This window comes from Somniosus microcephalus, unplaced genomic scaffold (genome assembly GCF_052327205.1).
Source record: "Somniosus microcephalus isolate GS21.2 unplaced genomic scaffold, FLI_Smic_1.0 unresolved_chr1, whole genome shotgun sequence".
Taxonomy (NCBI): domain Eukaryota; kingdom Metazoa; phylum Chordata; class Chondrichthyes; order Squaliformes; family Somniosidae; genus Somniosus; species Somniosus microcephalus.
In genome coordinates, this window is record NW_028225179.1 from 40,972,058 (window position 1) to 40,997,014 (window position 24,957).

Sequence of the window (24,957 nt, forward strand, 5' to 3'; positions counted from 1 at the left end):
TTCTTGATAAGCAGAGCACTTGAGCCCGGGACAGCTCTGACATTGCCTTGTCTGCCAGTCTTCTGAAGCGCCGCACTGCTCCACTCAGACAGTTAATGAATTGTTAGGACGGTAATGTATAGAGGCAGCAGGTACCCATCCCGAGAGCAGCAGCAGCGTTTCTGCATTAGTTTGGTGCGAGGCCTCAGATTTGCACAATATCTCAGCAAAGGCAGTGAGAAGATATGGAGGCAGTGAGTGATGCAACAACCGCCCAGGAAGTGACCATTCGTTTCTGTGACTGAGGCAAGTTTTGTTTGGGCAGGGGGTTTAATCTCAGTTCATAGCCCCACCCATCTCCTCCCATGCCCATCGTGATTTCTGTCACATTTGCACATTCAGAACCAGGCCCGGCAGATTCATCCCTGTCTCACCCGGGGGCGCTGAGGCTCCAACCGCCCCTGATTATCATTTCACCCATCTGTAAATTAAACGTAAATAAAACTGCTTTACAAAGCACAGGTGCGGACGGAGACGCTGTGACATTTTGACGAAATCTCAGCCCCATCAGACAGATGTTTTTGTCTATAAAGATCAAAGCAGTTCCTATTTAGTCCCAGAAAACTTCGGTTCAGACCCGTAAGCATATTTAGACCTACAAGGTACCTACCCTGACAGTGGGAGAACCATCACAGGCACAGACTTTATAGACGGAGCCAGTCAGCTCCTACCCTAACACAGGGAGCACCACCACAAGCACAGGCTTTCCTACACAGACCTAGATAGCTCCTACCCTGACACAGGGAGCACCATCACAAGCACAGACTTTCATACACAGACCCAGTCAGCTCCTGCCCTGACACAGGTATCACCATCACAGACACAGACTTAACTACACAGACCCAGGGAGCTCCTATACTGACACAGGGAGCGTCACCATAGGCAACGACTGTCCTACACAGACCCAGGGAGCTCCTACCCCGAACCAGGGAGCACCAACACAGGCACAGACTGTCCTACACAGACACAGGGTGCTCCTACCCTGACACAGGGAGCACCGTCACAGGCACAGACTATCCTACAGAAAACCAGATAGCTCCAACCCTGATCCATGGGACACATGTGCTGACCCAAGAGCTCCTGCTCCGACCCATTCGCTCCTACATAGACCCAGACAATTCCTACAATGACTCAGCCAGCACCTATGCATGAGCCACTACACTGACATGGGAACTTCCTACACGGGCATGGACAGTTCCAAGAAAGGCACAGAATGTGCCTACACGGACCCAGGCATTCCTACGCAGAACCAGACAGCACATACACAGACCCAGACATTCCTATTCAAAACTAGACAGCTCCTACGCAGACCCAGGCCGCTCCTACACAGACATTCCTACACAGACCCAGACAGCTCCTGCTCAGACCCAGACCTTCCTACACAGACACAGACAGCTCCTACAAAGACCCAGGCACTCATACACAAATCCAGACAGATCCTGCACAGACCCAGATATTCCTACACAGACCCAGGCATCTGCATCATAGAAACCAAAGCAAAATGCTGCTGATGCTGGAAATCTGAAATAAAAACAGTAAATGCTGGATACACTGAGCAGGTCTGGCAGCATCTGTGGAGAGAGAAACAGTTAATGTTGCAGGTTGATTGCCTTTCGTTAGCTTCTTCATAAACCCTGGTTGCTCCTACACAAACGTAGAAAGAACCTACACTGACTCAGATATAACATACAGAGCCAAACAATTCCTACCCTGACACAGACTGCCCTTACACAGATCCAGATATAACGTACCGACCCTGACAGCTCCGACCCTGACACAGACAGCGCTTACTCAGGTCCAGATATAATATGCAGAACTAGACAGATGCTACCCTGACACAGACTGCCCTTACACAGATCCAGGTGGTTGGCCCAGAAATTAGGTTCGGGGGCTTGCCGCGCGTGCAAGCCCCCGATGTGCGCTCACCCGGCACGCCGACATCTGAAGCCTGGGCCTGCTTGCAATTCCTGTCACTGGCCCGGTTCAGATGTCAGCGCGCTGTGCTTGCCTGATCCAGCGGCGTAGTTAGTGCGATGTGCCGGCTGGGATCAGGTGAGCACTATGCAGCCAATCAGGGGAGGGGAAACTTCATTCATGAGTTTATAGTAAGATCTGTCAAACTCATGAAAAGTAGTGCGCCCAAAAGACTAGTTTAACTTTAAATAAAATTTAAAAAAGCTTCCCAATAATTATATAAACTATAAATAACTTTAAAAAACCATTTTAAACAATTAATCAAATTTTTGAAAAAAATAATTTTTTAAGAAATCGGGTCTAAAAATAAACTTACCTTACTGTAAAGTCCTTAAGAACAATAAAGCTGTGGAAAAAATGTTATAATTCTAAATAATAGACCACTTACCTTAAAGAATCAAGTCCTTACGCCTCCTTTTTATATGTCTAAAAAGTTCAGGCCCTTGCACACGGGCAAACCTGTCAAAAAGAAGGAAGTTCAACGCGTGCGCGCAGGACCTCTGAACCCCTTGGAGGAAATGCTGGTTTCCTGCTCATGCGCTGTGCATGCTGATATCCGGCACTTCCAACGGGCCCACACGTGAGTACCCCGTCCGTACTCACGCGTTGGGACCGGAATTACTGGCCCAACTGTATGTTGGCATCGTCAGAAGAGATGCGATGGAGAGGGAGGAACTTAGAAAAAGGAATAGAGTCCTTACAGGAAGCAAGGTGGGAGGACGTGGCGTCAAGTTAGCTTTGGGAGCAGCTGGGCTTCTTTGGTTGAAGTGAGTAGATTCAAAGGAGAAGTAGTTCAATGTAAGTTCAATACAAGTTCAGCCAGGCGGTGGAGGTTGGTAGTGGATGGTGACTGTGATGGCCTCCGTTCAAGGAAGAAGCGGAGGGTCATCCAGCCGTCCTGGTGGGGGATGGAGGTGTAGCGGGATTGGACGCCCACAGTGAAAGGGAGACGGTGAGGACCAGGAAACAAGAATGTAAGTGATGTTATTTTTCCCACAGCAGCTTTCAAATCACTGGCATTATCAATGGATTTGTATTTTGACGTGAAAGGAATTTGTTGAATTGTGTACAACTGCGCGTCGCTGTTTATATCACCAGGATGGCCGAGTGGTTAAGGGATCTGAGTGAAGATTGAATGTACGTCATTACGTGTGAATTCTGAGCCCCCCAATGTTGGATGTTATCGATTGTGATAACTCATCGAAGTATTGTAATCATTGGAATGGAAATTTCAATATTTATATTTCACATTTCCAGGCAGCGTTGCTACATTTACAGCAGGTGCTCCGCCGATTGACAGAAAATAGGAAAAGGAGTGGGCCACTCAACTCTTCGAGCATATTCCACCATTCAGTGAGATCATGGCTGACCTGGATCTTACCTTCACCCACCTGCTTTGAACGTCTAATCCATTCGTACCCTTGTCTAAAAGAAAACTATCGATCTCAGGTTTAAATTATTAATTTAATTGGCAAAAGAACGCGAGGTGAGATTAGATTGTTTTATTACTGAGGCGATGAGTTTTTTTATTACTCAGAGGGTAGTTATGGTTTGGAATTCATTGTCTGAACTGTTGGTGGAAGCAGATCGGATCGCTGATGCAATAGTCAGGAGGGAATTGGATAAATACTTGATGACGAACAATGTGCAGGGCTGTGGGGAAAGTGCGCCATTCTATGGTTCTATGATGCGACAATCCTCTACCTCAGTGACCTTGTGTTTTCACCGGTAAACCGCAGGTCACGTCTCCAATTCACGCCCGTGCCGGCAGCGACTTTTTCACCTTTAATGTGATGTTTCTCTTTTTCTCGCTCTATGATTCGCTCTATTTCTCTCTGTTGCTGTATTTATTTCCTGGTGTCAGTCTCTCTGTATGTCTCACTCAGCCTCAGTCACTTTCTGTAAGCTTTTCTAATTGGGTCACTGTTTATCCGTCCAACTATTACCTTCTCTCCGTCACTCTCTCCATCGCCCCCCCACATCATTTTACTCTGCACCTCACGTGTTAACCCTTTAAGCGCTGGTTCATTTTACAGCTTGCTGATCCTGAGTGTTTCACGTGCATTTTAACATTATTCCTTCATAGGCGTTCGGTGTTGAACGGGAGGGTTACATGGTCTATGGGCTAAAAGCCGAGGGAGTTCTTGTTTAGTTACGCACGATCAGTTCAATGCATCACTTGCCCAGCTGCTGTGCTTTTGCAGTTCAGCTTTTCACCGTCCGTAGCTTTAGAAAATGTCTTTATCCTCTCACATTTTTAGATTATGCTGACGTGTAGTTTGCTCGGCGCTGAAAACTAAATTTAGAGTCTGCAAGGGATTTGTCGAATTTTCAAGCACTGCGCGGCACGGATTCTATCACCAGGATGGCCGAGTTTTTAAGGCGTGTGATTACATTCTAATAGAAGTGTGTTTGCGTGTGCTCGAACCCCACTTCTGGTAGATGCTCAGGCAACGGGGGTTGAAAATAAAACATCCAGCCAATTTTGGTATGAAATGGATTAAAAGTCATTTGATCTCTGCAAGGGATGGTGCCATATTTATAATTCACCCTTCAAGACAGCGTTTCTTCATTTACAATTGGTGTTCTGAACATAGGAACAGGAGGAGGCCATTCAGCCCCTTGAGCCTTTTCGCCATTCACTGAATTCCTGTCTGAGCTGTGTCTTAACTCCATCCATCTGCTTTGGCAACACATCATTTCAACGCATGTCTAGCAAAGACGTACCAATCTCAGGTTAACATTATTAGTTGAGCTGGCATATACTGCTATTTTGTGGGAGAGAGTTCCACACTGCTGCCAACATTCACGTGCAGAAATGCTTCCTAACTTCTTCCCCGAATGGCCTGCCTCTGATTTTACAATTATGTCCCCTTGTCCTGGACTCCGCCACCAACGGCTAAACATGATTTCTCTCTATCCACCTTATCAATTCGTTTCAAAATCTTAAAAACCTCAATCAAATGCTACAACCTTCTAAATTCCAGGAAGTAGAAGCCCAGCTTATGTAATCGCTCCTCATATTTTAACCCTTGGAGCGCTGGTAACGTTTTGGTGAATGTGCACTGCAACCCCTCCATTGTCAATCTATACTTTCTAACGGCCGGTGCCCAGAACTGTACATAGAACCAGGTATCTGTTAGCTGTAGAATAACTTCCTCTCCTTTATATTCTAGCCTCTCGTTATAAAGCCTTATATGCTGTGCGATTTCTTGATTATTTCTGAACCTTACTGCTACCTTTTAGTGGTCTGTGTGCATGAACCCGAAATAACTTCGGAACTCCACTGTTCCGATCTGTGCACCATGTAATCAATACTCCGATCTACATTTTTGGTCTAAAATGAATGACGACATAATTACCTGCATTGAAATCCATCAGGCACGGTTTCGCCCATTCACTTAAGCTATCAATATATCTTTGTAATTATATGCTGCTGGCTACACGACTTACCGTAGCACCAACCTTTGTATCATCGGCAAACTTGGATATATGGCTCTATATTGTGTTTTCTAAGTCATTAATGACGATAGAAGGAACAATTTATTTAATATCAACATTTATGAATGGGCCTTGCTGGGACAACCTGGCAGGGTCTGTGGGGAGAGGAAGTTGGAGTTAAGGTTTCAGCCCGATGACCATCTGTTACTACAAATAAACATCACGCAATTGTTAGTAGTTTTTAAATAGTGAAAAAGAAAACTCGCTCTCCTATAGCAGCTTTCACGACCATGGGACGTCCGGATTGCTCACGAATGCTCAGTCTGAGTCCCGACAGGACCACTAGGATCCAGACCTCATTACACCCTTGATCCTAACATGGCCAAAGGCGAGGTGAGAGTGATTGCTCTTAGCATCAAAATAGCATTAGGCCGAATGTTGCATCAAGGAGCCCGAGTAAAATTGAAGTCAATGGAATCTTTCGGGGGACGTGGGGTAGGGGGAAACTCCTCTGCTGGACACATGCCTAACATAAAGGAAGATGCTTGTGATTGTTGGAGGCCAATCATATCAGAACCGGGACATCACTGCAGGAGTTAATCTTCACCTGCTTCATCAAAGACCTTCCCTCTATCATAAGGTCAGAAGTGGGGATGTTCAGCGATGATTGCACAGTGTTCAGTTCCATTCTCATCCCATCAGATAATGAAGCAATCCTGGCCTGCATGCAGCAAGAACTGGACAACATTCAGGCTTGAGTTGATACGTAGAAAGTAACAATCGCGCTACACAAGTGCCAAAGCTTCTTCCACAGCACCTCCCAAAACCGATGCCTGTACCTCCTAGAAGGACAAGAGCAGCTAGTGCATGGGAACACCAACACCTGCAATTCCCCTCCAAGGCATGCACCATCCTGACTTGGAAATATATTGTCGTTCCTTCATTGTCGCTGGGTCAAAATCCGGGAACTCCTTCCCTAACAGCACTCTGGGTATCTTCACCTCACGGACTGCAGTGGTTCAAAAAGGCACTCATCACCACCTTCTCAAGGGCAATTGGGGATGGTCAATAAATGCTAGTATTGCCAGCGACCCCCACATCGCATGAATGGCGAATGTTTAAAAAAAAATTGCTTTACAGAAAATGAAGTACTTTTTGAAGCGTGGTCACTGCTTGTAATGTATGAAAACACGGCTGCCAATTTCTACACAGCAAGATCCCACTGGTGATGTTGGCTCTCGGACACAGATATGCCCAGGACACCTAGGAGAACTCACTACCTGTTAGAATCATAGGACCCTAGAAATTTGCGGCACAGAAGGAGGGCCATCGGCTCTGGACGAAAGACCTATCCAGCCGAATCCCACTTTCCAGCTATTGGTCCGTAGCCTTGCAGTTTACGGCACATCAAGTGCATATCCAAGTACTTTTCAAATATGATGAGGGTTTCTGCCTCTACCACCATTTCAGGTAGTGCGTTCCAGACCTCCACCACCCTTTGGGTGATAAAAGTTCTCCTGAACACCCCTCTAATCATTCTACCAATTACTTTAAATCTATGGCTGCTTGTTATTGACCTCTCTGCTAACTGAAATAGGTGCTTCCTATCCACTCTAGCTCGGCCCCTCATAATTTTATACCCCTCAATTAAGTCTCCCCTCCGCCTCCCCTGTTCCAAAGAAAACAACTCCAGTCTGTCCAATCTTTCCTCAACGCCAACATTCTCCAGTCCTGGCAACACACAGAGGACAACAGAGGACTCAAACTGAATGTAATTGGAAAGAGCACCAGAGGGCAGATGAGGAAACATTTTTTTACATTGCGAGTTATTATAATCTGTAATGCTCTGCCTGAAATGGTGCTGGAAGCAGATTCAATAGTAACTTTCAAAAGGGAATTGGATAAATACTTGAATTGGAAAATTTTGCAGGGGTATGGGGAAAGAGCTGGGAATAATTGGATTGCTCTTTCAAGAGCACGACGGGGCAAATGGCCTCCTTCTGTGATGTATGATTCTCTAATTATCTGAAAGGTTTTATTGAAGGATTCATGTAAATGAGGCTGTTATTTGCCTGCTCCACTATCTCAGTTTATTCCTGTGTACAAGTGCCTGTTCTGTTTCAACCTCATTGAAATGATTCGGGGTTCGGTACTAATGAAGCTCAAGTTAAACTCTGACATACGGCGTAGTGGCCAAGTGGTAAGGCGTCGGTCTCGTAAACCGAAGAACATGGGTTCGACCCCCATCTACGCCTCAGGACATTTATCGCATTTAATTTAACATTTTTAATGTTTCTCCTTTTTATCTCTATCAAATACATTCATAACTTTGAACATTTCTTTCAACTCTCCTCTTGACATTCTTTGCTCTAAAGAGAAAAATCCCTGCTTCTCCAGTCTCTTTGCATAAATGAGGTCCCGCATCCCTGGTACCATTCCAATAAATCGATTCTGCACTCCCTCCAAGGCCTTGCCTTCTTTCGTAAAGTGTGGTGCCCAGAATTGAACGCAATACTCCAGGTGAGGCCTCACCAGTGCTTTATAAATGTTTAGCATAATTTCCTTGCTTTTATACTCTATTCAGCTATTAATAAAAGACAGGATCTCAAATCCGTTTACACAGCTTTCTCAACTTATCCTGCCACCTTCAATGATTTGTGTGCGCACACCCCATGTGTTCCAGTTCGTGCACACTCTTTCAAATTGTACCATTTAGAGCTGGTTAATTAATTGCAGGGGAGAGCATTCTGAGTGGTTTCGGGGCCAGTGGTCTGCAGAGGGAGCCAATTAAACGAAATAATCGGCCCCATTAAAGTTCTACCATTTAGTTGACATTGCCTCTCCTCATTCTTCCGACCAAAATATATCACTTTGCACTTCTCTACGTTAACTTTCTCTGCCATGTGTCTGCCCATTTCACCAGTCTCTTTCTCTTCATACTCCCCCTTTGTAGCTCTTACTATCTGCTTTGTGACCCTTTGCTGTTCTTTGTAACTTTCCCATTCACCAGGATCGCTGCAATGTTTTGCATTTGTGTTTGCTTCTCCTTTTATTTTAATGCAGTCTCTTACCTCTAGCCGCCCATGCCTATTTTTTGGCCAGTAAAGTTCTTGCCCCTCAGATGTTTAAACTGATTCAATTTCATCTTAAATTATTTCAGAACACCTCCCACTTCTGTCGTTTTACTTGTGAACAGATTTGCCCAGTTTATTGTGGCCAGGCTCTGTCTTGTTGAAGACGGCCTTGACAAAACGAAGAATCTTTGTAGCTGCTTTGCATTTCTCCCTCTCAAACATTGCGGTGAACTCGAACATGTTATGATCACTATTAAATACAGTTTCACGAACGCTAAATCTGATGAATAAATCTGGCTTGTTACTCATTACTAAATCTAATATGGCATGCCCCCTTCTTGGTTCTAGGACATATCGTTGTAGAAAACTATCCCGGACACACTTAAAAAACCTTTCTGATAAGTGCTAGTCTGCTTACCCCAATCTCTGTGAAAGTTAATATCCCCCATTAATACAACACTGCCTTTATGACGCGCTTGTCTAATTGCTGCATTTATACAATCTAGCACTTCAGACCAGCGACCAGGGAGCCTATACACAAATCCCACTGTCTTAATCGCTCAGTCTTAAATCGTTTCCTATTTCTTAATTCTAACCATAAATTCTCCACTGTCTGTTTACCTCTCGTTATATCCTCCTTAACATTGAATTGATTTCATCCTGAATCACTAAGGCTACTCCTCCCCCTGCACCATTTCCCTATCTTTCCTGTAGTCCTCCAGCAGCACTTCCGCCCCTTTGTATTCCCGCCATCTTGAGATTAAGGCTAATATTCCATGAACCTAGCATTTTTTTGTACGTGTCCGGTAGTTTGAAGTAATTACTCTACGTGGACTATTAAATCTCTCTGCTCCTCCACAGTTCCTAACTATTTGCCATTTTGAAATTACTCTAATCCACCTTTCTTAGTTCGAAAGTGAATGATCTCACAGTTCCCCACATTGAACCCCGTCAGCCACAGTTTTGCCCATTCGCTTAAAGTATAAATGTTCCCTTGCAAATTTCTGCTTCCATCTACACTACTTACTGTGCTGCCTAACCTGGTGCCGTCAGCAAACTTGGACATACGATGGAAGTCATCGAACTGTGAAAGAGGGCTCAGAATGGGAATCGAACTTTGGGCTGGCGTGAAAGGGCGTTGGTATTCGGAATGTACAAAATACAGTCCCCAATGCTCCGCTTATCTGCAGCAGACCGAACGTAATTCGTAATATATGTTCGATCCTTATTGGTTGCTGTAACCTGATGCTGTAGCTCGGTGAATCATTGTTTCAATATGGAAAGGCTTTTGCCTCTGTGGGACAATCAGTTAACACGGTCGGCCGTGAGCTCAAAAATTAATGGTTCTACGAACGATCGGGTAATCTTTACATTATTGGCTCACAGTTTCAGATTTCAACGTGTGTTTTGACTGAAAGGAAATGTGCTACAAACATTGCCAGCTGGGCAGAGCTGACATTCCCACCATTAACCCTGCGATCGGAAGCAGGCACATCAAAAATATATAAAAGCCTGAGATTGGCTTCACGGAAATCAGATTTCATCTTAGCAGACAAGTCTCCGAAAGGCCAATGGGAGGCTGCACTGGTTGCAGGAGAGCTGGTTAGCTGTGACATGCATATTTCCGCAGTGAGCCAGACCAGACTCTATCCAGGTTTCCACAATGAAAGTCACACCGTTTATTTTGGAAAAGCAAAATGATACTTACATCCTGACTGGTTTCAGTTGATATTTGAGAGATCATTATAAGATCCTGCAGGGCTGCCTCGGTTAATAACAACTGTCCGAAGCTGCATTTCAGACATGCCATCAAATCCATCGTTTTGTTGCCGTTTTCCAGAACCCCGAATGAGTGAGGCCGCGAAAAGCAGCTCTCTTCAATCACCCGCTGCTGGCAAGAAGCCGCGAATGTGGCCTCAGTCAGCGCATTACAGCCCATCTCTGGTGAACACGATACCACTGAAGCAGAGTTGTGCACAACTTTGCATCTCTCGCCTATAGGTGACGTTGTGGAGGTCGATATTATAGAATGGTAGAATATTACAGCACAGAAGTGGGCATTCGGCCCATCGTGCCTGTGCCGGCTCTTTGAAAGAGCGAAACAATTAATCCCACTCCCCTGCAATTTCACCATAGCCCAGTATTTTTTTCAAGTAGTTATCCAATTACATTTTCAAAGTTACGATTGAATCTGCTTACACTACCCTTTCAGGCAGTGCATTACAGATCTTAAATATCGCTGCGTATTAATGTTTCCTCATCTCTAAACATAACAGAAGTCTTTCATCCCTTGTGCCATTCTAGTAAATCTCTACTGCAGACTCTCTGAGGCCTTTACATCCTTCCTCACTGTGGTGCCCAGAATTTGCCACACTACTCAACCTTATGCCTAAATGATGTTTTATGAAGTTTGAGCATAGATTCCTTGCTTTTGTTCTCTATTTCCCTGTTTATAATATCAAGGATCCCGAATGCCGAATGCTGTCCTGCTGAATATTTAAAATGTTGCCAACCCATCAGCAAACTTTGAAATTTGCTCCCGATACCCAAGTCCAGGTCATTTATATATAACAGGAAAAGTGATGGTGCTAATACCCACCCCTGGGGGACCCTACTGCAGCGAAGGCAGCGCATTGCTGTCCATCCTTGGGAAGCAAGATACAATATGGCCTGGCGAAGCCTCCTCATACACCGAGCACAGCGACATAAAATCCGTGGAGATTGAATCCAGGTCAATCGGCCTTCCAGCAACAGTTGGCGAGGACCGAATGAAATGAAACGTTTTACTTGCCTCAGTGAGGAAATCACTGGATAATGTTACAGGAAAAAACAGAAAATGCTGGAAATACTCAGCAGGTCAGCCAGCATCTGTGAAGAGAGAACCAGAGTTAACGTTTCGTCAGAACTGGAAAAAAGCAGGAGAAAGAACAGATTTTAAAGCAAGTGTAGGTGCTGGGAAAGGGGGAGGGAATGAAAGAACAACAAGGATGGTCTGTGATAGGATAGGAGGCAGTAGAGGGTAAGAGACATTAACCGATATTCAAGGCAAAAGGAGCTGGTAATGGGGCAGCTTAAGAAACAAAAGATGGCTCTAGATGAAGTGTAAATTGCCCTGACAGAAGGAAAGGCAGCTGCCATGTGGGAGCGAAGAAAATAAAACACAAATAAACAAAAAAGAAGTGTGGAAAAAAAAATACATGCTAGGTGCCGATGTTATTGTCTGAAATTGTTGAACTCTATGTTGAGTCCAGAAGTCTGTAAAGTGCCTAATCAAAAGACGAAGTGCTGTTCTTCGAGCTTACTTTGAATTTCAGTGGAACAATGTAAGTGGACTAGGACGGTGAGGTCTGAGCGGGAGTGCAGCGGAAAATGACAGTGACAGGCGACCGAAGCTCCGGGTCACCCTTACGGACTGAATGGAGGTGTTCTGCAAAAGGCCACCCAATCTGCGTTTGGTCTCCCCAGTGTACAGAAGACCCCATCGTGAGCATCGAGTACACTATAGTAAATTGCAAGAAGTACAAGTAAATCGCTGTTTCACCTGGAAGTGATGTTTGGGGCCCCTGACAGTGGGAAGCAGGTGGTATAAGGGCATGCGTTGCATCTCCTGCGCTTGCACGGGAAGGTGACGGGTGAAGGGGAAGAGGTGATTGGGGTGATAGGGGAGTGGACCAGGGTATCGCGGAGGGAGCGATCCCTTCAGAATGGTGAAAGGGGAGGTGAGGGGAAGATTTGTTTGGTGGTGGGATCACGCTGGAGGTGGCAGAAATGGTGGAGGATGATCCGTTGAATGTGGAGGCTGTTGGGGTGAAAGCGTAGGGGAACCCTATGGTGGTTGCAGGAGGGAGGGGCAGAGGTGAGGGCAGAAGTTCGGGAGATAGAACGGGCATGGCTAAGGGCCATGTCAACCACAGTAGAGGGGAATCCTCAGTTGAGGAAAAATGAAGACATGTCAGAGGATCTAGTATGGAAGGGGGAATCGTCAGAGTAGATGTGGCGCTGATGGAGAAACTGGGAGAATGGAAGAGAGTCCTTACAGGAAGCAGGGTGTGAGGGAATGTAGTCCAGGTAGCTGTGGGAGGATGTGGGCTTATAGTGAATGTTTGTCAATAACCTATCCACAGAGATGTTGACTTAGAAGTCGAGGAAGGGAAGGGAAGAGTCAGAGATGGACCATGTGAAGGTGATGGACGGGTGGAAATTGGAAACAAAGTGAAGGAAATTTTCTAGTTCAGGGCGAGAGCAGGAAACAGCACCGATACAGTCATCAATGTTCCAGAAAAAGAGGTGAGGGAGGGGACGTGAGTATGATTGGAAAAGTAAGTCAGGATGATCAGTCGGTCTCAGGTGTTTAGGTCGGGGTTGCTCCTGGAGGTGTTGGCTCGCATCCCACTTCTGACGTTTAATCCTTTGTTTATATAGCACGATTTTGCGAGAGGTCATTTTTCGGCCCTTTTGATTATTGCTTCCAGAAAACGAAGCCGACTTCCATCCACGGCAGATTTGTTTTATTGGTTGTAAGTATGTATTGTGTTGGGAGTAAACAGAACAGGGCCCGTGGAATCAATCCATTATGCTCAAATTTGCAGTAATCCACGCAAGAAGTTATCGGACAGGACCGAAATCAGTCCACAACAATCTTCAACGGTTCTGGAAGAAGGTCACTGCAAACCACGATATTGATATCAAGCCTTTAAAGACATCAATTAATGTCTTTCTTAGCAATCAATTACCTGTGGTCCTTGTAAATATAATCGGATGTGTCCATGTTAGATAAAGATGTATTTGTGAGTTGCTGTTGTGCTGAATGTAAGTGATTTTGCGTCTCTGTAGTTTGCTGATATACTTAGATGTGTCTGTATTATCTATATATATATAAAGCGGTCGATCTGTCTGTCCTTCTGTCCCCCTTATCCTCCCCTTCCCCTCCCTCTCCCCTCCCTCCTCCCCTTCCCCCCTTCCCCCTCCCCTTCCCCCTCCCCCTCCCCTTCCCCCTTCCCCTTCCCCCTCCCCTTCCCCCTTCCGCCCTTCCCCTTCCCCCCTTCCCCTTCCCCTTCCCCCCTTCCCCCCTTCCCCCTCCCCTTCCCCCCTCCTCTTCCCCCATTCCCACTCCCCTTCCCCCCTCCCCTCCTCCACTTCCCCCCTTCCCCCTTCCCTCCCCCTCCCCTTCCCCCCTTCTCCCCTTCCCCCCTCCCCTTCCCCGTTCCCCTTCGCCCCCTCCCCTTCCCCCCTCCCCTTCCCCCCTCCCCTTCCCCCCAGTCGCTCTCTCTCTTCCCCCCAGTCGCTCTCCCTCTTCCCCCCAGTCGCTCTCTCTCTTCCCGCAGTCGCTCTCTCTCTTCCCCCCAGTCACTCTCTCTCTTCCCCCCAGTCGCTCTCTCTCTCTCTTCCAACAACAACATTCCCTCGAAAAAGCCTCGGCACCGCCGGGCACTTCAGCTAGTTATTAATGTATTGGTGGGTGATCTGTGTCAGTTATAAATGTATTTCTGAGGTCTGAAAATGTCCAGTCCGGCACGATTCTACCTTCTCATTGCCCCACGTTGGGTACGGTAGACTATCTGTTCCATTCGGATTCAACATTTGTTTTTAGAAACTATGTTGACATTTAGAAATGTGATAATTATAAAAAAAACAACTCTTGTTCCACCAGCCTCTCTGACACCGCTTCCGCGTCACATAATCTCTCTGCTACCTCCCAAGTGTCCCTCAATCTTTCTGATACAACCTGAGTATTCATTATCCACTCTGATATCTCCATAGCATTGCTCACCCTCGCTGATAGATCCTCAGTGTCTCTTACACTCTTTGAAACATCCGAAGCGTCCCTTACGCGCTCTGATACATCCTGAGAGTCTCTAACCTCCCTGATACCGCCACAGAGTCCACTACTCTCTCTGGTATCCACTCAAAGCCCTCATACCCCCTTGATACTATCTCAGGAACCCTTCAATTCCCTCACATCCTCTGAGCTGACCTTTGCTCTCGCAATCCCCTCTGAGAAACTTTTAGACTCCCTGATACCAGGTGCAAAGAGTGTTTTGAATGCCGTGGCTCAGGCCAATATGGGCGGAACCGGCTGACTTCACAGTGTGTGTAGGAAAGTTAAGTGGACTTTGTGTGTGAGAAGACCACTGAAACGTTTTGCTTGGAGCTCCGCCCTTGAGGCAAGTTTTGTGTTGTCAGGTAAACTGCGACAGTGAAAGCACAAAATTAAAAACAGAAAAAGCTGGAAATATTCAGCAGCTCAGGCAGCATCTGTGAAGAAATATTCATTTTACCAGGACATCACTGCCCACTGTGACTGATACTTCACGTGGGTCATAACTTACAATTTCAACACCTCCGTGCAAGGAACAGTTTGGGCGGGAATGAGGTCCTTGCTGATTTGAGAAAATAGAGCGAGGCAGCAAAACAAAACTCCCCACTGCGGATTGGGCAAAGATGGCACTCAGATGCAGGAGCCTTGGATGTGTTGAAGTAATGAAAAAAAATCTAGTCTGAAATGCAACAACGCTAGATTTCGAAACCCTGCGTGTAGAGCGGAGTCGATTAACGGTCCACCTCCTTAACCTCTCAACCACCGCGCCCCGTAAACACAGCACAGAGAGATCTTTTCTTTCCTTCTTTCTCAATGCAAATCCCTGGACCCAAAGCAAAAGCAACAGGAAAGTCAGCTTTCAGTTGTCAGTCCCCAGCATCAGAAGTGAGATAGCAATGACGTGCTAGCCTGGCTGACCGTTCCAAGGGGCTGGATTTAATTTTCAGACTTTTCAGGGGAGTGGATTCAAATCCCACCGCTGCCACAATTATGTTTATTTTCGGGTTTTACCAAAGAAATGTTCGCTGCAAAGATCAAAATAAAAATATATGATATAGGAAGCATTGAATGGGTCAAGCAGCATCTAGTGAGTCATACTCTTCATCAACAATCCCTTTATTAAGCGGTATCGTGCGTGGCAATGCTATTCTTTTTATTCCCTCCTGGAATGTGAGCATCGCTGACAAGGCCAGCACTTATTGCCCATCCCTCATTGGCCTTGAGAAGGTGGTGGTGAAATTCAACGCAGGCCTCGCAGCCACTAGAGCCTTCATCCAGAATGGGAACTGGTGCAGGCACAGTTACTTTTAAAAGAATTGTAGCCTTTTCACACGAGAAGAAACTCACCCCTGGAGATTCTATAAAAATAGGCCCCGCTGGGAATCGAACCCAAGATCGCCTGTTTACTAGACAAACGCTTATGACCAGCTAAACCACGGGACCCAATGCTGGCGCAATTCCTCGCCCCCACTCACTGATGTCTATCAGCTTCCGGTCGCAGTCTTCTGGACTTTCAGGCCGTTTCTTATTTCTCCAGCTCTCTTGTCTATTCCGCCATATGTCCCATTGCTCTCTGTATCTCCCGCTTAATTTATCTCAGTGTCAATCTGTGAGGTGATTCTGAATGATTACCCTATGTTTGTGTCTTATATGAAATAAATGGGGGGATCAGACAACTCTTCCTCTGACACTGGGGAACAAATAAGCCAACAGTTATAACACGATATTGTTTACTGTGATGCAGCAAATACAATATTCCAGCTTAAAAGTTTCAGTTTCAATTCTGTGCAAAAGAAACTGTGACTCCAACGTGTTTCCAATAGCCTGCCTTTTAATCTGCCGTCACAATCGCCACCATTGCATCTCAAGGTGATTCATAACTAATAAGCAGAGAAGTCAAGCACTGAAAGGGTATTTGTAGAAAGGGTTGTGAGACTGTGGAATGCACTGGCCCAGCAAGCAGCAGATTTAAAACAAGGTTTATAAACCGGCAGCCTGTGGGAGGAAGGGGGCAGAGAGGCAAGAGAGAGACAGGAAAGATCAACTTGGAAACTATTGACCCCGAATCTACTTTAAATCCCTCCACTGCATTTCAACCCATTTAATGTCAGATTCACAAATTGATGCATGTGAGCAATATAGGACATTTATCGCTGTCTCTGGTCTAAAATAACTGCTTTATTATTTGCTCCCACCCGCTGTGTTTAGGCTCTACCCTGAATATTTATCTCCGACCTAGAATCAGTTTGTAATCTGGAGACAAGGTTTCTGCAGGCGGCGGGCAGGGAGCAGAGGCTGTGACTGATCTGAGTCATGTGGGAGCAGAACACAATGTTTCTGCTGTTTATTTTCATTACCCTGCAGAATATTCCATACTGTTCTCAACATCTTACATACCGTTAAATATCGGAAGTTTTCGTTTATTGTAATGATCGCTGCGAATCTTCTGGACTTGCTGAATTTGCAGCAAATTAAATATCACGGAAACGTCATCGCCAACAATAAACAGGGTCAGCGATTTGAGAATTTAGTATCTTGGAGCCCCTATTTCCGCGGCTGCGATGGCCGAGTGGTTAAGGTGTTGGACTTGTAAATCCAATGAGGATTTCCCCGCGCAGGTTCGAGCCCTGCTCCCAGCGGATTTTCTCATTATGATAATTAATTAATTCAAAAAAATTATTTTCTTCAATCTGCTCCCTCTGGGAGGATTTTGGAATTTTAAATGCCGGTTTTAAGGAAACTAAAGGATTGCCGAGAGAACTGGATCACTTTCTTCAACAAGGTTTGCTGACCGAATTCCAAAAGTTTTCTGCAGATTGTCTGGAAGCTCCAGATAAGGAGGCCTCGACAGTCTCTGAGGTACCTTCCCATGCACTCGTTGCTGTCCGGTAGCATCAGTCTGTGTAACCGTGGGAGAGAGAGAATGGAAAGTCACTGGAAGGCATGTTTCTGTCAGCAGCAATGTTACAAGAGCAGCCATTCTAAAGTGAAAAGCAGAACACATTCCAGGAGACAGGCCAGGAGACAGACAAACGGAGTGGAGATCTGGAAGACTGACCAGAAAAAAAACAAGGAGGACACCAACTCATAATTCATCTCTCCCTCTCCCGAAGCAGAAGAATTGAACATTCTGAGTTTTGAGTTGCACCACTGAGGTTGTACAAGTCTCTCTCTGTAAAACATGTATTATTATGTCAATAAAACGATTTGTTTGAAAAGTTTGAAGCTTCATTTCCCAAGGAATTTTCTGAATCGGGCTGCATTGGTTCCGAAGGCCGGCTCTGCTTTCGCAGAGCTTGACTGTCGGGAGGTCCCGCAGGTCGAAATGTATCGACTGGTTTCAAAGCACCAACTCAGGTTGGGGCGTATGGGACATGTGGCCCAGGAAGAGCGGTGGTAGCAGAGCACACTTAGCAGTTTAAGTGGCTGAAAGTGAATGTTAGATTAAGGAAATACCGCAGGAAAATTACAATGAAATTGAAGGGGGAAAGTAAAGGAGAGCTGTTGATTGTGGAAGGAAGAAAAGTCTGCGTTATGTTTCGGTTTGGAGCCGAAGTTGCTGAGGCCAGAGTGCAGATTATTAATCACTATACGAGCACGGCACCACACATCAACAACTGGAGCTCTGCAAAGTATCGCATGGCTCTCCTTAGGAAACATGGATTTTTGTTGAAGATTCCAAAATCAGCACCGCCAGAAATACAGAAGCGGTGAAATTCAACGCAGGCCTCGCAGCCACTGGAGCCTTCATCCAGAATGGGAACTGGTGCAGGCACAGTTACTTTTAAAAGAATTGTAGCCTTTTCACACGAGAAGAAACTCACCCCTGGAGATTCTATAAAAATAGGCCCCGCTGGGAATCGAACCCAGGATCTCCTGTTCACTAGACAGACACTTTGACCAGCTAAGCCACGGGACCCAATGCTGGCGCAATTTCTCGCCCCCACTCACTGATGTCTATCAGCTTCCGGTCGCAGTCTTCTGGACTCTCAGGCCGTTTCTTATTTCTCCAGCTCTCTTGTCTATTCCGCCATATGTCCCATTGCTCTCTGTATCTCCCGCTTAATTTATCTCAGTGTCAATCTGTGAGGTGATTGTGAATGATTACCCTATGTTTGTGTCTTATATGAAATAAATGGGGGGATCAGACAACTATTCCTCTGACACTGGGGAACAAATAAGCCAACAGTTATAATCAGATATTGTTTACTGTGATGCAGCAAATACAATATTCCATCTTAAAAGTTTCAGTTTCAATTCTGGGCAAAAGAAACTGTGACTCCAACGTGTTTCCAATATCCTGCCTTTTAATCTGACGTCACAAACGCCACCATTGCACCTCAAGGTGATTCATAACTAATAAACAGAGAAGTCAAGCACTGAAAGGGTATTTGTCGAAAGGGTTGTGAGACTGTGGAATGCACTGGCCCAGCAAGCAGCAGATTTAAAACAAGGTTTATAAACCGGCAGCCTGTGGGAGGAAGGGGGCAGAGAGGCAAGAGAGACACAGGAAAGATCAACTTGGAAACTATTGACCCCGAATCCACTTTAAATCCCTCCACTGCATTTCAACCCATTTAATGTCAGATTCACAAATTGATGCATGTGAGCAATATAGGACATTTATCGCTGTCTCTGGTCTAAAATAACTGCTTTATTCTTTGCTCCCACCCGCTGTGTTTAGGCTGTACCCTGAATAGTTATCTCCGACCTAGAATCAGTTTATAATCTGGAGACAAGGTTTCTGCAGGCGGCGGGCAGGGAGCAGAAGGTTTTAACTGATCTGAGTCATGTGGGAGCAGAACACAATGTTTCTGCTGTTTATTTTCATTACCCTGCAGAATATTCCATACTGTTCTCAACATCTTACATACCGTTAAATATCGGAAGTTTTCGTTTATTGTAATGATCGCTGCGATTCTTCTGGACTTGCTGAATTTGCAGCAAATTAAATATCACGAAAACGTCATCGCCAACAATAAACAGGGTCAGCGATTTGAGAATTTAGTATCTTGGAGCTCCTGTTTCCGCGGTTGCGATGGCCGAGTGGTTAAGGCGTTGGACTTGTAAATCCAATGAGGTTTTCCCCGCGCAGGTTCGAGCCCTGCTCCCAGCGGGTTTTTTCATTATGATAATTAATTACTTCAAAAAAATTATTTTCTTCAATCTGCTCCCTCTGGGAGGATTTTGGAATTTTAAATGCCGGTTTTAAGGAAACTAAAGGATTGCCGAGAGAACTGGATCACTTTCTTCAACAAGGTTTGCTGACCGAATTCCAAAAGTTTTCTGCAGATTGTCTGGAAGCTCCAGATAAGGAGGCCTCGACAGTCTCTGAGGTACCTTCCCATACACTCGCTGCTGTCCGGCAGCATCAGTCTGTGTAACCATGGGAGAGAGAGAATGGAAAGTCACTGGAAGGCATGTTTCTGTCAGCAGCAATGTTACAAGAGAAGCCATTCTAAAGTGAAAAGCAGAATACATTCCAGGAGACAGGCCAGGAGACAGACAAACGGAGTGGAGATCTGGAAGACTGACCAGAAAAAAAACAAGGAGGACACCAACTCATAATTCATCTCTCCCTCTCCCGAAGCAGAAGAATTGAACATTCTGAGTTTTGAGTTGCACCACTGAGGTTGTACAAGTCTCTCTCTGTAAAACATGTATTATTATGTCAATAAAACGATTTGTTTGAAAAGTTTGAAGCTTCATTTCCCAAGGAATTTTCTGAATCGGGCTGCATTGGTTCCGAAGGCCGGCTCTGCTTTCGCAGAGCTTGACTGTCGGGAGGTCCCGCAGGTCGAAATGTATCGACTGGTTTCAAAGCACCAACTCAGGTTGGGGCGTATGGGACATGTGGCCCAGGAAGAGCGGTGGTAGCAGAGCACACTTAGCAGTTTAAGTGGCTGAAAGTGAATGTTAGATTAAGGAAATACCGCAGGAAAATTACAATGAAATTGAAGGGGGAAAGTAAAGGAGAGCTGTTGATTGTGGAAGGAAGAAAAGTCTGCGTTATGTTTAGGTTTGGAGCCGAAGGTGCTGAGGCCAGAGTGCAGATTATTAATCACTATACGAGCACGGCACCACACATCAACAACTGGAGCTCTGCAAATTATCGCATGGCTCTCCTTAGGAAACATGGATTTTTGGTGAAGATTCCAAAATCAGCACCGCCAGAAATACAGAAGCGGTGAAATTCAACGCAGGCCTCGCAGCCACTGGAGCCTTCATCCAGAATGGGAACTGGTGCAGGCACAGTTACTTTTAAAAGAATTGTAGCCTTTTCACACGAGAAGAAACTCACCCCTGGAGATTCTATAAAAATAGGCACCGCTGGGAATCGAACCCAGGATCTACCTGTTTAACTAGACAGATACTTTGACCAGCTAAGCCACGGGACCCAATGCTGGCGCAGTTTCTCGCCCCCACTCACTGATGTCTATCAGCTTCCGGTCGCAGTCTTCTGGACTCTCAGGCCGTTTCTTATTTCTCCAGCTCTCTTGTCTATTCCGCCATATGTCCCATTGCTCTCTGTATCTCCCGCTTAATTTATCTCAGTGTCAATCTGTGAGGTGATTGTGAATGATTACCCTATGTTTGTGTCTTATATGAAATAAATGGGGGGATCAGACAACTCTTCCTCTGACACTGGGGAACAAATAAGCCAACAGTTATAATCCGATATTGTTTACTGTGATGCAGCAAATACAATATTCCATCTTAAAAGTTTCAGTTTCAATTCTGGGCAAAAGAAACTGTGACTCCAACGTGTTTCCAATAGCCTGCCTTTTAATCTGACGTCACAAACGCCACCATTGCACCTCAATGTGATTCATAACTAATAAACAGAGAAGTCAAGCACTGAAAGGGTATTTGTAGAAAGGGTTGTGAGACTGTGGAATGCACTGGCCCAGCAAGCAGCAGATTTAAAACAAGGTTTATAAACCGGCAGCCTGTGGGAGGAAGGGGGCAGAGAGGCAAGAGAGACACAGGATAGATCAACTTGGAAACTATTGACCCCGAATCCACTTTAAATCCCTCCACTGCATTTCAACCCATTTAATGTCAGATTCACAAATTGATGCATGTGAGCAATATAGGACATTTATCGCTGTCTCTGGTCTAAAATAACTGCTATATTATTTGCTCCCACCCGCTGTGTTTAGGCTGTACCCTGAATATTTATCTCCGACCTAGAATCAGTTTGTTATCTGGAGACAAGGTTTCTGCAGGCGGCGGGCAGGGAGCAGAAGGTTTTAACTGATCTGAGTCATGTGGGAGCAGAACACAATGTTTCTGCTGTTTATTTTCATTACCCTGCAGAATATTCCATACTGTTCTCAACATCTTACATACCGTTAAATATCGGAAGTTTTCGTTTATTGTCATGATCGCTGCGATTCTTCTGGACTTGCTGAATTTGCAGCAAATTAAATATCACGAAAACGTCATCGCCAACAATAAACAGGGTCAGCGATTTGAGAATTTAGTATCTTGGAGCCTCTATTTCCGCGGCTGCGATGGCCGAGTGGTTAAGGCGTTGGACTTGTAAATCCAATGAGGTTTTCCCCGCGCAGGTTCGAGCCCTGCTCCCAGCGGGTTTTCTCATTATGATAATTAACTACTTCAAATAATTTATTTTCTTCAATCTGCTCCCTCTTGGAGGATTTTGGAATTTTCAATGCCGGTTTTAAGGAAACTAAAGGATTGCCGAGAGAACTGGATCACTTTCTTCAACAAGGTTTGCTGACCGAATTCCAAAAGTTTTCTGCAGATTGTCTGGAAGCTCCAGATAAGGTTGCCTCGACAGTCTCTGAGGTACCTTCCCATACACTCGGTGCTGTCCGGTAGCATCAGTCTGTGTAACCATGGGAGAGAGAGAATGGAAAGTCACTGGAAGGCATGTTTCTGTCAGCAGCAATGTTACAAGAGCAGCCATTCTAAAGTGAAAAGCAGAACACATTCCAGGAGACAGGTCAGGAGACAAACAAACGGAGTGGAGATCTGGAAGACTGACCAGAAGAAAAACAAGGAGGACACCAACTCATAATTCATCTCTCCCTCTCCCGAAGCAGAAGAATTGAACATTCTGAGTTCTGAGTTGCACCACTGAGGTTGTACAAGTCTCTCTCTGTAAAACTTGTATTATTATGTCAATAAAACGATTTGTTTGAAAAGTTTGAAGCTTCATTTCTCAAGGAATTTTCTGAATCGGGCTGCATTGGTTCCGAAGGCCGGCTCTGCTTTCGCAGAGCTTGACTGTCGGGAGGTCCCGCAGGTCGAAATGTATCGACTGGTTTCAAAGCACCAACTCAGATTGGGGCGTATGGGACATGTGGCCCAGGAAGAGTGGTGGTAGCAGAGCACACTTAGCAGTTTAAGTGGCTGAAAGTGAATGTTAGATTAAGGAAATACCGCAGGAAAATTATAATGAAATTGAAGGGGGAAAGTAAAGGAGAGCTATTGATTGTGGAAGGAAGAAAAGTCTGCGTTATGTTTCGGTTTCGAGCCGAAGTTGCTGAGCCAGAATGCAGATTATTAGTCACTATACGAGCACGGCACCACACATCAACAACTGGAGCTCTGCAAAGTATCGCATGGCACTGCTTAGGAAACATGGATTTTTGGTGAAGAGTCCAAAATCAGCACCGCCAGAAATACAGAAGCGGTGAAATTCAACGCAGGCCTCGCAGCCACTGGAGTCTTCATCCAGAATGGGAACTGGTGCAGGCACAGCCACATTTAAAAGAATTGTAGCCTTTTCACACGAGAAGAAACTCAACCCTGGAGATTCTATAAAAATTGGCCCCGCTGGGAATCGAACGAAGGATCTCCTGTTTACTAGACAGACGCTTTGACCAGCTAAGCCACGGTACCGTATGCTGGCGCAATTTCTCGCCCCCACTCACTGATGTCTATCAGCTTCCGGTCACTGTCTTCTGGACTCTCAGGCCGTTTCTTATTTCTCCAGCTCTCTTGTCCATTCCGCCATATGTCCCATTGCTCTCTGTATCTCCCACTTAATTTATCTCAGTGACAATCTGTGAGGTGATTGTGAATGATTACCCTATGTTTGTGTCTTATCTATATATATAAATCGGTACTTCTGTCTGTCATTCTCTCTGTCATTCTGTCTGTCATTCTGTCATCGCCTGTGCGTCTGTCGGGCTATGCGCTCGAAAGTTACAGGGCGTACCTACGCGCGCGTTACCTCCAAAGAAAGCTTACGCTTCAGAGACGGTTTTAAGCGTATTTACTTTTCAGTCGGACGAAAATTGTTCGCGCCTTATGCAAAAAACCTTCAGCAAAAAACCTTCAAAATTAAACTCATTATCTGCTAGCATTGATTGACTGACATCAAGGTTCCACCAATCCTGTTCCGTCACGATTGACCTATCCTACAGTACGGTCCCCTGATGGTTGGCCAATCGGTGTGTGTGTGGGCGGGACTATTCGTTTTCATCTCGGGGATGTGGCAGCCATTCTTTCACTAAGCTTCCAGCTCAAATGACTTCAGCTTCCAGCTATAACGACTTTCAAAGTTAGTATCTCTTTTAAAAATAACATAAGATTTACCAAAAACGTTTTATAAGTACTTTCACTTTCATTTTTCAACCTTTTAAAAGGTAGACATACAGGGACACAGACAGGGCCCTAAGCCTGCCACTCGATTTAAAATGTTGCCCAGCACCAGATTCACAAAGGGACACAGACAGGGCCCCAAAGCCATAAGAAGTTTCACTTTCATTTTGCAAGCTTTTACAAGGTAGACAGACAGGGACACACACAGGGCCCTAAAGCCTGCCACTCGATTTAAAATGTTGCCCAGCACCAGATTCACAAAGGGACACAGACAGGGCGTCAAAGCCTGGCACTCAATTTAAGCCGCCTGCCCCAAAACAGCCCCGGCAACGCCGGGCTCCCCAGCTAGTATGAAATAAATGGGGGGATCACACAACTCTTCCTCTGACACTGGGGAACAAATAAGCCAACAGTTATACCACGATATTGTTTACTGTGATGCAGCAAATACAATATTCCAGCTTAAAAGTTTCAGTTTCAATTCTGTGCAAAAGAAACTGTGACTCCAACGTGTTTCCAATAGCCTGCCTTTTAATCTGAGGTCACAATCGCCACCATTGCATCTCAAGGTGATTCATAACTAATAAGCAGAGAAGTCAAGCACTGAAAGGGTATTTGTAGAAAGGGTTGTGAGACTGTGGAATGCACTGGCCCAGCAAGCAGCAGATTTAAAACAAGGTTTATAAACCGGCAGCCTGTGGGAGGAAGGGGGCAGAGAGGCAAGAGAGAGACAGGAAAGATCAACTTGGAAACTATTGACCCCGAATCTACTTTAAATCCCTCCACTGCATTTCAACCCATTTAATGTCAGATTCACAAATTGATGCATGTGAGCAATATAGGACATTTATCGCTGTCTCTGGTCTAAAATAACTGCTTTATTATTTGCTCCCACCCGCTGTGTTTAGGCTCTACCCTGAATATTTATCTCCGACCTAGAATCAGTTTGTAATCTGGAGACAAGGTTTCTGCAGGCGGCGGGCAGGGAGCAGAGGCTGTGACTGATCTGAGTCATGTGGGAGCAGAACACAA

The 24,957-nt window shown here is 45.4% G+C and overlaps 5 non-coding genes across 5 annotated transcripts; 4 read left to right on the plus strand and 1 right to left on the minus strand.

Moving 5' to 3' along the window:
* Nucleotides 1–7,637: 7,637 nt before the first annotated feature.
* Nucleotides 7,638–7,709, plus strand: trnat-cgu (transfer RNA threonine (anticodon CGU)). Its single transcript has one exon. It is a non-coding gene; the product is annotated as a tRNA-Thr (tRNA).
* A 9,192-nt stretch (nucleotides 7,710–16,901) lies between these two features.
* Nucleotides 16,902–16,985, plus strand: trnat-ugu (transfer RNA threonine (anticodon UGU)). The gene has a single exon. It is a non-coding gene; the product is annotated as a tRNA-Thr (tRNA).
* Nucleotides 16,986–18,191: 1,206 nt separating this feature from the next.
* trnat-agu (transfer RNA threonine (anticodon AGU)) lies at nucleotides 18,192–18,265 on the minus strand. Its single transcript has one exon. It is a non-coding gene; the product is annotated as a tRNA-Thr (tRNA).
* A 1,113-nt stretch (nucleotides 18,266–19,378) lies between these two features.
* Nucleotides 19,379–19,462, plus strand: trnat-ugu (transfer RNA threonine (anticodon UGU)). Its single transcript has one exon. It is a non-coding gene; the product is annotated as a tRNA-Thr (tRNA).
* A 2,395-nt stretch (nucleotides 19,463–21,857) lies between these two features.
* On the plus strand, nucleotides 21,858–21,941 carry trnat-ugu (transfer RNA threonine (anticodon UGU)). The gene has a single exon. It is a non-coding gene; the product is annotated as a tRNA-Thr (tRNA).
* The last annotated feature ends 3,016 nt before the right edge of the window (nucleotides 21,942–24,957 follow it).